Source organism: Panthera tigris, chromosome A1 (genome assembly GCF_018350195.1).
Source record: "Panthera tigris isolate Pti1 chromosome A1, P.tigris_Pti1_mat1.1, whole genome shotgun sequence".
NCBI lineage: Eukaryota > Metazoa > Chordata > Mammalia > Carnivora > Felidae > Panthera > Panthera tigris.
The window spans coordinates 163,812,085-163,816,777 of NC_056660.1; the positions used below are offsets into that span (position 1 = coordinate 163,812,085).

A 4,693-nucleotide genomic window follows, 5' to 3' on the forward strand; every position below is an offset into this window, starting at 1 on the left:
TATTTTGACAAAATTCTAATTTTCTGAATCAGATTTTGTCTATCTAAATTATACTTTTTCACTTAGAATCCACATTATCCCCTTTGTTCATCTGGAGGTACAGAGGGAAAAAAAGAGACAATGTAGTCATAAAATGAAGCCTTTTCAATTGAGCTATGTGTCAAGAACCTGCAGTCACTAGTGAAAAATACATTAAATAAAAAATATAAAAGATAGCAGTTCTAGAACATTTAGTAAAACCTGCTTAGCTGGGATTTAAATTCAGGAGTTCTGACTGCAGAATCCATATGCTCAACCACCATGCTATGTACAACCTCTCTGATCACTTTTTATGTCCACTGAGGCCTTTAATGATGATATACTTTCCACTTTACTAATTAGTATTAGAAAACTCATGTTACTTTCACGTGTTTAATAGCATGCAAGAAGATTTATATCTCAATAGGCTGTACAAAAATGTGTAGTGACTGTTTCAAAGTCTGGCTATCAGGGCCATAGGGAATGTGTATTTGATTGAGCAATGAGTGTTTCTTGTTAAGACTATGGAAGTTGTGAAATCAGTTTATTTTTCCTTTCTTCTGAATCTTTTCATGTGTCAGCTGTAATGCTGTTTGAATGAAAGACATTTGATTACCATCTATGTTCTTCCCTAAAACTGAATGGAGAGCTTTGTGGAAGATTGGCAGGCTTGAATAGTGGACAGTTTTGACATTGGCAGTGTTGCAACAGGAGAGAACTTGCAATTCCTCTGTTCTATGGTTGTCAAAGAAGAATTTAGTGCCAAGCTTGGCATAAGTTTCAGAGCTTTTTACTTTATGAATTACTGATTCCCTAAGAAGCCTAAGCCATCTCTTTCTTTTCCAAGAAGGTGGTCCCGTTGTTCAACTAGTTTAAGAGACTGTAGTGGTTTGTCATGGTCTTTTCATTTGGATACCAATACCAATCATATTTTTCTCTGTGATATAAAAGACCTTAGAGAATATAGAGAATATATATGAATCCCACTCAATCCTATTCAAAATCTGTATTATTAGAAAATGCTGTCTGGATAAATGTCACAATTCTCCTTCCTGGGTACAGCTTCTGGAATCAGATGGATAGGTCTTATTCCCGTTTCATTGGCTTGGTAACTCTGGCAACTTTGAATGAATGCCTAATATACTTCTTAATACGTTAAATAGGTATAATAATAAGACTGATTTCATAGTATTTGTATGAGGAATAATTGAGATATTCTTACTAAGTAGTTAGCTATGCCTGGTACATAGCCAACATTCAATAAATATTAGGTGCCTTCATCATGATTATGATCATGGACAGAAAGAAGTTAAGATAAATAAAAACCATGGAGGCAGCTTTTATTTCTTTATGCACATGATAAAATATAAGGAAAGAGGGCAAAGGAAGATTGGAATCGACATGAGTGCATTGTTTCAAAGTAGATTGACATAATCTGAAATACGAAAGACTTGGTTATAATCTGAAATACTAAAAATAGGAGAACTCATGGCAGGACTCCCTGGCATATTCAGTAATGCGTTATATATCCTAGAGACCTGGATATTGATTATCTTTATTAAGTTTTCTAACTTTTTGAGAAACTAGATTTGCCCCGTCCCACATCAAGAGGAGTTAGACTTTTAGCACACAAGGTGTTAAAAATAGACCCCTTAAAGATAGAAATCCAAAGTAAATAATTGTGAGTGTATTGGACCCTTAGGCATGGCTGCTCCAACCTCAGTAAAACACAGGGGCTATAGGCTTAGGAACCTCACACTGCTCACACTGTTCTTAGGAACAAGGCATAAGAAGTGTCTCTGTAACCATTTGTCTGGGTCTTTCTTATTCATCAGGATTTATCTGAAATGTGCCCTCCATGAGAGGTCATCTCAGTCTACCTGATATTAACACCTCTCTCCCCTTCTTTTTTGTTGGCCTCTTTTTTTCCTATTTATCATACTTATTGTAAATTGTAATTATCTGAATATCATTTTTATCTAGTATCTTCTAATGTCCGGAGTGTAAGAGCCCTATATGTTTAGTTGCTATCATGTAGTTGTTTTTGTACAGTAACCCCTTAATACAAGAACAACAATTAACAGTAACAAGGATAATAAAACTTGATGCACTGTAACTCTACATTTGTCACAAAATAAAGGCAAAAGTAAAAGTATAACCCCTGAACAATGGAGCCCTTTTATGTTATTTCCTCCCTCCTTTGTGGAACTATCACTTGGTTTAACCTGACCTGTATGAAAGTGTTGAGGGCAGGGAGGCAAGAAAGTCATTAGGTGATGTACCATTCTTCCTGCCCCATTTCTACAGCACTCACCGTGGTGATGCTTATTAATTTTAATACCTCTCTGCTGACTCAGACTTAATAACAAATTACATAACCAAAGTTCATCATAAAATAAAAACTGAGATCTTAAGCACCATCTTCCTAAGCTGTATATCTTTTTTCAGTTCAGAAACCAGTTTTAAAAATTACATTGTCATGCACTTTTCTGTATTTCATGAGATAGAATAACTTCTAAAGAAAAAGTGATGATTTAGGATTAATTACTATCAAAGTCCCTTGAATAGCATAGTGTTTTTTTTTTTTAATTTTATTTTAACTTGTTTTATTTTTTATTTTTTTAGGTTTACATCCAAATTAGTTAGCATATAGTGCAACAATGATTTCAGGAGTAGATTCCTTAATGCCCCTTACCCATTTAGCCCATCCCCCCTCCCACAACCCCTCCAGCAACCCTCAGTTTGTTCTCCATATTTATGAGTCTCTTCTGTTTTGTCCCCCTCCTTGTTTTTATATTATTTTTGTTTCCCTTCCCTTATGTTCATCTGTTTTGTCTCTTAAAGTCCTCATATGAGTGAAGTCATAGGATTTTTATCTTTCTCTGACTAATTTCACTTAGCATAATACCCTCCAGTTCCATCCATGTAGTTGCAAATGGCAAGATTTCATTCTGTTTGATTCCTGAGTAATTGTGTGTGTGTGTGTGTGTGTGTGTGTGTATATATATATATATATGTATATATGTGTATATATGTATATGTACATATATATACATGTATATGTATACATATATACATGTATACACACACACATATATATATGTATATATATATGTATATGTGTATATATATACACATATACATATATACATATATATATATATATATATATATATATATACACACACACACCACATTTTCTTTATCCATTCATCCATCGATGGACGTTTGGGCTCTTTCCATACTTTGGCTATTGTTGATAGTGCTGCTATAAACATGGGGGTGCATGTGTCCCTTCGAAACAGCACACCTGTATCCCTTGGATATATGCCTAGTAGTGCAATTGCTGGGTCATAGGGTAGTTCTATTTTTAGTTTTTTGAGGAACCTCCATAGTGTTTTCCAGAGTGGCTGCACCAGCTTGCATTCCCACCAACAATGGAAAAGAGATCCTGTTTTTCTGCATCCTCACCAACATCTTTTGTTGCCTCAGTTGTTAATGTTAGCCATTCTGACAGGTGTGAGGCGGTATCTCATGGTGGTTTTGATTTGTATTCCCCTGATGATGAGTGATGTTGAGCATTGTTTCATGTGTCGGTTGGCCAGCTGGATGTCTTCTTTGGAGAAGTGTCTATTCATGTCTTTTGCCCATTTCTTCACTGGATTATTTGTTGTTTGGGTGTTGAGTTTGATAAGTTCTTTATAGACTTTGGATACTAAGCACAGTGTTTCTAATTAGTTCATTTTCAGGAAAAAAAAATTTCTTTAATAGGTTAAAAAGTCCCTTTATCCATGTTATATTCCTGGCCATTGTAGAAAGATTTTTTTGTACCTAAATTAAGAAAGGCTTTAAAGGCAAGGATGTATAAACATACTACCAACATGTGTATCTGAATGGTAAAAAATCAAAACAAAACAAAAAAAACCTTCCTTCCTTGAAGAAGTAATCACAGTATTCTTTCTCATTGAGAATGAGTGCTGCAACTTTAAGGAAATGCCTTTTATTTCAATATGGTAGGAGATTCTTGCTAGAATAAGATGGTGCCTAGTTATAGGCTTGAGATTTCTACACAGACAAATTGAAGAGAAGCAGTAATTTCAAATTCACAACAAGCATATAATTCAAGCTATTTTCAAAATTAAATGATTAAATGGAAAATAATTGCTTTTGAAATAATTATCAAGTAATAAGTCCTTTTGATTTTCTCCATTATTTCAGAAGCTGATTTAAAGATGCACAATACTCTCAGGAGAACACATTTTGATTCCAGGTTTTGATTTCATTGTGTTTGATTAGCAGCTGCTATTACAATGAGTCCAAGTTACTTGAATGGCCTAGGGAGAGTACTCACAAATGTGACCTCCTAAGGAATGTAGACAATAGCCAAGGGAAATATTTCATTCTTTGGAGCCTAAGAAAACTGTGGAGAAATCACTGTGAATGGCAAGAATCCAAGAGAAGACAGAGGACTGAGAGGACAAGTGTTATGAAACACAGGGTTCTTAGAAAGGAGAAGTTTGGTTACTAAGCAGTTCATTCTAAGTTAGTTACTAGGGATTGTATCTGATATAGTAGGTCTTATATATATTTGAAGTGTTTCCCCAGACCCAAGTAATTAAAAATATGGAATATGTATGTTAATATGTTAAAGGTACACATGCTATTTTTATAAAGT

The 4,693-nt window shown here is 34.5% G+C and overlaps 1 non-coding gene across 1 annotated transcript; it reads left to right on the top strand.

Moving 5' to 3' along the window:
* Positions 1 to 342: 342 nt before the first annotated feature.
* On the top strand, positions 343 to 448 carry LOC122232398. Its single transcript, XR_006209751.1, has one exon. It is a non-coding gene; the product is annotated as a small nucleolar RNA snR87 (small nucleolar RNA).
* Positions 449 to 4,693: the final 4,245 nt, after the last annotated feature.